The sequence below is a fragment of the Merops nubicus genome, unplaced genomic scaffold (genome assembly GCF_000691845.1).
Source record: "Merops nubicus isolate BGI_N331 unplaced genomic scaffold, ASM69184v1 scaffold12534, whole genome shotgun sequence".
Lineage (NCBI taxonomy): Eukaryota > Metazoa > Chordata > Aves > Coraciiformes > Meropidae > Merops > Merops nubicus.
In genome coordinates, this window is record NW_008606477.1 from 57187 (window position 1) to 66398 (window position 9212).

Below are 9212 nucleotides of genomic sequence, written 5' to 3' on the forward strand. Positions count from 1 at the left end.
GTGTTTCAAAGACAGGTAAAAAGGAATTGACATCAAGTGAAATTTCTCCCTGCAGCCATCACTCTGAGACCACTTAAAATCATAGCCCAAAAACATCACCTAAAGGCTGGCTGGTAGACTGGAAAGGACCATTTGCTGCTGCTGAAATAGATGAATGAATTGAGTTCTTGAGTCAGTGAGATCCACACACCCTGATTTCTTGAAGCCACTTTTCTTGACTTGATACCTGTTTGAGGACCTGAATGGGATTCAATTTCCTCAAGTATGGCTCAGAGCCTGGGGAAATGATCTGTGGTTTTTCCAGCCTGCTGGTCAAAAGCAGCAGGAAAAAAAAAAAGATATCTTAACCCATAATTATTGTTGACTTTGAAGAACAAACACTCAGGTTCCATCCGTGACCCTCAAAAGAGTACAGGTGTTCTAAAAAGAAATAGGCAAATTTTTGTTGATGATATTGAAATATCTAATGTTAAAAAAAATATTTATCATCATCTCTTGTCCAAAAAGTTTCAGAGAAGGCATAAGCTGTTTTGTGAATTTCTATTAAAATGCTCTTTTGCCCTTTTTGGAAAATTACCAAATTTTGTGTTCTCTTTTTCTGTGTGTGTGTGTATTTTGGTTTCTATTTATTTCTTTTTTCCCCCGAGGAGGATCTTTTAGGCTAATAACTTGTTTTAGCTACAATTCAACTACTTTGACATGTTCTTCTACCTAGCACATCCTTTTAGTGTCTCTGAGTACTGGATAAATAACTAGACCTGAGCATTCAGCTCAGACTCTTTGTCAATGTAGAAGTCCGAGATGGTTATTGCCCCCCAAATACTTGCATTATAATGCCAGGCCACTGCAGTACATTCTTTTTACAGCTCTGAAATACTCCTGAGCTCCTGAAGTGACAGGGAACTAGATGCTGATGTTGTTCTTGTTCTTTTTGTATACATGCAGAACTTCAAGTTGTTGCTGTTGAACTTTCCACCATTTACTGAAAATAAAGAAACAGAAGCAAGTGTGGCATAGCCATCAAAACCCTAGACCTACAAAAATCAAACCAAGAGGGGACCCAGCTAAGGAAAACATGGGGACATGATTTCAGGAGGATTATCTAATCAGCTTGTAAAGCAAATTAAATCAGTGTGTGCTGCCAGGGAAGTAATGTCACAGTGCAGCTCTGACAGAGAGAGAGAGAGACACAGAGGGAGTGGGGAGAGGAATCTCATGATTGAAGTTTTCAATAGCTTCATTGAAACACATGATAAAATCAGTTTCTCTCAGCAGGAGAGAGACAGATAAAAATGGACTCCATCTGAAGTGCAAACAGCAGAGACACAGGGAGTTGTAAAACGTACAGCACCCTCCTCAATAAAGATCCCACTTTCCTGGCAGTTCCGAGTGTTTGCAACTGTCTCTCCCTGTGAAATCTTAATTAAACCAATATATTTCCCATCTCAGTCATTTGAAGTTGTTTGATAAAAAGGTTAATTAGCTCTATTCTTTAAAAAATTGAAAAGGTGCCATTTTGATCTTTTGCTGGAAATTCATCCTTGCATTACAAGCATCCCTCCATCTGGACAGTGGTACCCAGCAGAGGTGTGAGTGGGGCTGTGAGGAGGGGGCTCAGATGGAAAATAAACATTTATTATGAATTTTAATATTTTTACCTTTTTATTGCCCCCTAAAGTATATTCCACATCACCTCCCTTCCTGAGGCTGGGTGTTTGTCAGGGCTTGAGACCCATTTGATAGATACCAAAGGCAGACCCTTCTTTGGTGCCTCAGCTGGGCATTGCACAGAAACCTCCCCAGCCTGATGCTAATAAAAGGAAAGGAAGAGGAACATCTCATAAAGCTGTGACATGACAATCCATAAGCATCATTTACATCATTTGGAGGCTGCATTCCCTTTCTATTCTATTCCTGCACTGACTAAACCTCACCTCCTATTGAGTGTACTGGCTGTGAAAGCTGAGAGATCCAAAGCTACCCATCTAGAAACGCCTGTTAGAGTTCAGCAGAGCAGCTCACAGGCAAATGGAAGGTGGTGTTTTAATTCCTTCACCTCTCTCCTCTTGTTGAGAGGAGAAATTCAACAATTTCTCTTCAACAATTCTAGAGAAGGAAGGGTTGCAATAGATTGACAGGAGACATTTCTTTACCTTCTCCCTCGTTGCAGGTATCATCCTTTTGCTGCAATAGAACTTGCAGTGCTCTGACATTTGCATTTGGATCTTGTTGGAGGTGTGATCAAAATGCTACCTGCGGTAGGGCTGTAAGTCAGCTGAAGCTGTGGTTTAATAGTTGAAGGTGTTAAGCTACATTTAAACAAGGTTACAGGAAAATAAAATTATCCTTGGCTTTTTTTTTTCCACTTGCTAGAGCTCCCCATGTTCTTGGTAGACTTCACTGTGAAACACCTGAATGTGGGGTTTTCAACCTATAAATGTCCAAGCACTTTATCAGGGCATACATTACTGAGTACTGAGAACCATGCCAAAAGGAGAGACTATGAATTTTCTCTGTATTTTCTCCTTGAAAATGGAGAAAATTCATGGTTGCTGTATTTTTGGTGAAGAACAGTTGAATGGGACCAAGAGGTTAGTGCAGAAAGCAGCCTCTTCTACCTTCCTGTTCATTAATTTTGCCACCATGGGATCCCAATGTTGGCTGTTTTATGCAAATGAGAAATGGAGAATGAAATTCTTTCTGTCTCTCATTCTTTTTCCAGAATTTTAAGTGAATGATATCATATTTGAGCAGTTCCATGTGCAGAGCTGTTTTGAGTTTTCTGATTTAGAGAACAGAATAAGCACCATGAGAAACGTCTGGCATCATTCACTGACTCTAGATGCAAAGTAACTTTTTACCTATGGCACTCTGGAGGCACGTGAACTGTGAAAAATTATTCTGAGTGAAAAAGAATAATATTCAAAGTCAGAGAAGCAACCTCTAACAAGTCTTGGGGCACTCCAAGTTCACTAATGTGAGAGATCAGGTATGGCACAGGATGGCACTGTCAATTAAAATTAGGAAACTGAGGCAGAATTATTTAACTAATTGCTCAAGGAAAGACAGCAAGGAACTACAGCTGCACAAATAAATCAGATAAAGAGTAAGGAAAACCAGCTTTTCCATGTTATTTTCAGGAAATATTCCCCAAACTAAAATACCAACACCTTTAAAAGTAAGAACTTTTGAAAAATTCCATCACTGCTAACTTTAAACTTACAGATCAGTGGAAATATTTTTGAATATAAAGAGAGCCGAAATGCTGAAATTTGAAAAGAAATTAGCATCCCTTTGGTATTCCTGAAAATTAGTGATTGAAAATAAGCAAGACAAGCTAATATTGTATCTCTAAACTACATATTAAAATCGATTGGGGTCTATATTTCTCTCTCATAGCTATGTTGTCCTAGATTTAATGAAGGGAATTGCACCTGAGAAGACATTACACAGAAAATGGGCAGGAAGAAAAGAAACAGGGTGAGCCTTCTCCTGACATGCCTTCCAGGAATTGTTCCCTGCCGAAGAGCCAAAGACTGCATTTAAACAATTATATTTAAGAGCCACTTATTTTCTGTAAATTTACCTATTTATGTTTTTTTCACTGAACTCTGTGGCAATAAATGCCACCATTTATTAATGCACAGGATGGGAGAATACTTCCTTTGTGTTTAAAATGACTGCTTGGTAATTTTGATATTGTGGGTTTGTTCCTGCTGGAGAAGATAGGTTACACTAGCTTAATGGACTTCAAATCAGTAGTCCAATGAAGTTTACAATTAAAGACAAGACTTAATGTTTACCACTGATGTTTAAGTAACTTTTTCAATGTCATAATTAATCAAGTGGCTTTAGAAAATTCATAGTTTAGGAAAACATAAAAGCTGTTACCTTTATTTTCAATGTAATCTCTAGACATTGTTTTTAGTTCTGAACTTGCAAGAAGTTCTTGAGAGTTGCTAACATCTTTATAGTGAAAAGAAATGGAAATGTCAATCAATTTGTAGGAGAAAACTATCCCCACTACAAAGGCAATTACCCAGTTCCTGTAAATGAATCCACCTGCTGGTAATCCCTGCAGAGAATCTGAATCTAAGAAGGGCCATGGAAAGGGAATTTTCTGGTTTTCAGCCTCTTGCAGAGTTTTTCTCCTTGCACATTGCTGACACAATGATGGAAGAACAAGAGTCATGTTCTGTTCCTGCCCATATGATAGCTGCTATCTACTAGATAGAGGACTGGTCTGGTTTTGATACAGTCATATGGCATATTAAATGACAACCCAAATTTGGAAAACTACTTTTTCTTAAGGAAAAGAAAGAATGAAGCACAAGCAGAGCACCAGAGTTCATTCAAAACAAAGTCAAGGTGGCTGTTGCCTGTCTTCTATATGCTAGACTTTTTAAAATTTAAATAAAATATCCTGCAACAATTATCAGAAAGTCAAAGCCAGAGAAACAATCTTCTTTCCTCCCTGCCCCCTTCTTCACCAAAGATACAACACTTAATTAGAACTAGGGTTACTTACATAGGACACAGAATTGCTCATCAAGCCAATTTGTATTCTGGGGAACAAATAGTTGGATTACAGGATTGTGTTTAAAACTTATTCCTGCTGGAGTGATCCATGAAATTGCAGTTAACTTTGCTGACATCAACCCTTATATTTTTAAGTAGAAGTGAAAGGAAATGAGAAAGAGCAGGTAAACCACTAGGAATGGAACTTCAACTACAAGATTAAATTATTAGTAGGAACGTAGCACTGCTGGGAACAGCATGAGCTGCTAGATGAAGCCACTGACCTGTTGCCTTTCAGCTACAGCCAAGCATCCACCTTGCCATAGTAAATGAGATGAATTATTGGTAGTGATGGGCCTGTCACATCACACACTCAGGTCTCCAAGTGATGGATGTGAAAGTGAATTCCTGCCGGTCCAAGCTCCTGCTGGCTCTGAGTTGGCAGCAACATGCATCTGTTCTATGCAATGGAAGAGCTCCATTGTGATGCTTCTATAGTACAGCTGTGCATAATCATTGTGCTTGATTTTCTACTGACAGACAAGATAAATTCAAGACTCTTTCATGCTTGTACAAAAATCTGAGGGCTATGAGATGAGACTGAGGCAAACGCTAACTGTACCATGAGAATTTGCATTTCAATGCCCTTTTTTTTCCCCCCTCTCTCAGCAAAAGGGAGCATGTGCTTCCACCTCATCACTTCTTAACTTGAAAGTAATGTGTGGTTTAATGTGGTTTTGCAGAATAAGTCAGAAAAAACAACCAACAGTTGGCCACTCAGCTGTAAGAGGTGTAGCACTGTCTCAGCTATTGCCCTTCACCTGAGTTTTGATAACTGATGATAAGACTTTAGGACTGAATGGTCAGATTTATAATTCTAAGAGAGGAGGAATTCAGAGGTATTTCTGTGTCTGCAACCTGTTTCTAGAGGCACACAGCAGCACATATTAATGCCTTTGTTCAGCATGCCAAAACCAGGATAAATCTACCTTATCTTTCCTTTCCTATGGTTCCTGACAGCATCAGAAGCAGCAAGATGATAAACAGGCATCATTATAACTAAAACATAACTAGATGAGTTATCTCCTATGTTATACTGTCCCCCTATCAAAGGCTGTTCAACAACACTGTATTTCTCTCAGCTCCTACCAGAACTACCCAGGTCAGATAAACTCCCATTCAAACAGCTTAAATTTTAAGAATATAGGTGCTAAAGCTTTAGTTCTTTAAAAATTAGCACATTTTTAGCATGGAAAGAATGACATCTGTTAAAAATAAAAATCCATACAATGCAAAAAACTATAATCTTAGAAAAAGGGGGAAATGGGAACCTTTAGGAAGAGAGATATAGGTCTGTTGTAGTACTTTCTTGTCACAAATAGAGTTATATTGTGGCTGTTTAAACCTAGCAAACACTTTCCTGACTCAGTCTGTTTGTCTATTGTCTTAGGCACTATTTGCTACAACTTAGTTTGACCAAAAGCTTTCTGTTCAAAACTGGAATAGTAGAGTCTATTGATTGTTAGTCTTAAAACAGCTTGGCAGAAGGCACAGTGGGATCCCACCACCAGGAAAATGAAGAATTGCTTTGGGTCAAGACTGAGGTGCCTGGGCAGGACTAGGAGGAGAGCATCAGTAGAGGAATAACAACTAATCAGTTGTTCAAACTGATTTTGTTCAAACTGAGCAATAGCATTGGGTCTGAAATATATGGAGAGCAATCCTAGAAGATCAGGCATGCTGTAGAAACTGCAGATTAAATGCTCTGAAAGGGAGGGTAGAGAACAATAGAGTGCTTACAATAGTTTTGCAGCACAGCTTTGTGCTTCATCCCAGCTACAGATGTCTTGGGTCATTTAGAGACTACTGGTATCCACACAAACTATATAGGGTATATAGGGAGAAGGAGAAATTAATTCTTTGGGTTTAAGGCAGGATCCACAGCACTGCTCCTCTCCAGGTGGATCACGACTGTCAGAATAAAATGTCAACTGATATCCACTGTGAAATAACATGGGAATAAGATGGTTCTATGCCACTAAATCAGCATGGCTCTGTGCCACGAAGAGAATTTGCTCACTGGTTGTGTATTTTCAATTATTTCTGTACAGCTTTTACATGTATCAGATATTACAGAGGTCTAAAATAATCAAGGCTATTTATTCATAAGTAAATAATCATCCATAACATTTAAACTATAAAATGAAAGGAGGGGAAACTTGTGAATAATATTGCCAGGAGTTAATTTTGTTCAGATAATCTTCCAAATTTCACTCAAGCTGAAGTTGCAGTAGGAAACTTCACTAAAGAAGCCAGTGTTAATATCAGGAAAAAAAAAAAAAATCTACTGAGGATTTTGGGCTTGTTTTTATGTAAGACTTAAATGCCAGATATTGAACACAAAGTTAGAGGACAGGACTATTCAAGTTGACATCCCATCCAAACCAACCAAAGTCACTGTGTACAGCATTTACCCTGCTGCTGCTTTCACTGTGACCCATCACTCCTAAATATTTCTGAATTTTAAATGCAGTTGGTATAACAGAAAGGATATAAAGGATATAACGTTGTCTCGTTTCACTAGGAGAAAAACAAAAGTGCTGCAATTTTTGGACAGGGTGACAGCAAATCTTGTGTGATGTGACAAACTAATTTCAAGCAGACAGAATATTGCATCTGTTTTTCTAGCTGGGGATGTGTGGTCTGCTCATGGCAGCTATTGTGGAAAGCACATGAAGACCCTGAGAGGACTTCTTCTGCAATAACATCCAGGTGCAGGAGAGCAGGAGGCAACTCTGTGTTGATGTCAGCTGTAGTGTATGGACAATTTATTTGTTGGCTGATAGAAAAAATCAGTTAACACTTGAAACACTCCACATCACTAGTCTCTTTTTTTTTAAGCCAAAACAGATCAACACTACAACCTGCAGCTTTTCTGCTTTCTACCTCCCAAGCTTGTGTTCTCCTCCTCACCAGACAGAAGCTGCAGCCTTCTCCCTCTTCCAGAAAACTCAAACCTTTACAGACAAATAGCTTCAGCTGAACTAGTTCTCAAATGTTTGGAATGTCATGTAGCTCCAAAGAGTAGAAACTTCAAAAAGGAATTTGCTATAGGAGATTAAATCATCCTGATATCAAATAGACTCCTAACAGCTTCATATATTTTTTTTTTCCAATGTTTCCATATTGCAATGTTAGATGCAAACAGGCTTGCACCAGAATCTTTGATATGATTAGATTCTCCTCTCCCCACCCCAATTCTGTTTATAATTAACCACAGAAACATAATGATCATCCCAAAACTAAGAAACTGGAGAATCAAGGTGCCTCCACTGTCTGCTCCACAATGCCTGAAAGAATATTTCTCTCTCACACTCATAGCCCCACAACTTTTTCTTTTCAAAGCAAATGGGCACTGACTTACAGCTACGTAATCTCTTCACAACACAGCAAAAGGAGCTTGGTTTTCATTATGATTCCTGTGACTACGTGCAATAATCAAATATATTCAAATTTCCAAAGGGAACCATCCCATTCCATCCTCTCAGCCCCAGCTCTGCAGGAGGTGGCACTCAGGTACCTCCACTGGAGAACCTAGTCACTTTTAGAAGGTTGAACTGGTTTTTTGTTTCCAGTGTAGCTCCCTTGATCTCACAGTTGAAGCTCTAAGGAAAAGCAGGCAGGAATCCATGCTGGGGAAGAGGAGAGAAGGGAATTTGTGAGATGGCTCACTTCAACACCTGCCAAAGGTTGGATGCTTTTAGCTGTAGTACAAAAATCACACCTTTTCACACAACTCTGGCAATGAGAAGACACTTCAAAGTGTATGTAAATTGGACTACATTTGCATCCACTCTGAATAACATTTCACATTTCTAGGACTATGTGAAAAACTATAGTACAAATAAACAGCAGACCAAATACATGTACTGTTGAATTCAGTTACCTGTAGCTTCCTTTGATCAGCTCTACCTATGGCAAGTTTGCTGAGTAAGGAAAACTTTATTCTATTTAATGAAAAGTCCTAGAAGAAAGAGAATTCTTTTTGTTCAGTGGAGTCCTAAAGACTGCAAATTTAAGTTGCTGTTGTCTGCATTATTATTTCTCTGAGCTCCCAGATCCTTTAGAAGCAGGTGATGCAATTGGTAGCTGTATCTTGAAAATTTGGATAGAAGCCTGAGAACCCTTTCTTACAAATCAGTTAATACAGACAATAAAAGTTGCATCAGCTTTTTTCAGTGTTCTACAGCAGTTGTAATATGGATGTGCAAATCCTAGCATAAAAATCTATCTGCATTTAACCCCTATTCAGGGCTAAACCATAGCAGCTGCTCTATTACCCAATGAACACCCCCCAACTGAGAAGGGAGATCAGGAGAGGAGGCCCGTGGACTGAAATGAAAAGAGATTTCATGAAACACCAAAACTAATATCAGTAATAATGCCAATATAAAGTTATACTCAGCCCAGTGAGCACACACCAGTCGTAACAACAGGAAAGCTGTCCTCAGGGGCAGAATGATTCAAGAGAGCCCCTCCAGGGAAAGGAATCAGAATGTCTGGGCTGGAAGGGACCTCCAAAAGTGAGCCCCCACCCAAAGGAAGCCCCCACCCTCAGCAAACCCCCCCCCTCTGCTGAGTGGGAGATTTATAGTATGGGACACAGCTGGAGGCAGCTCCGGGTACCTGCCCCC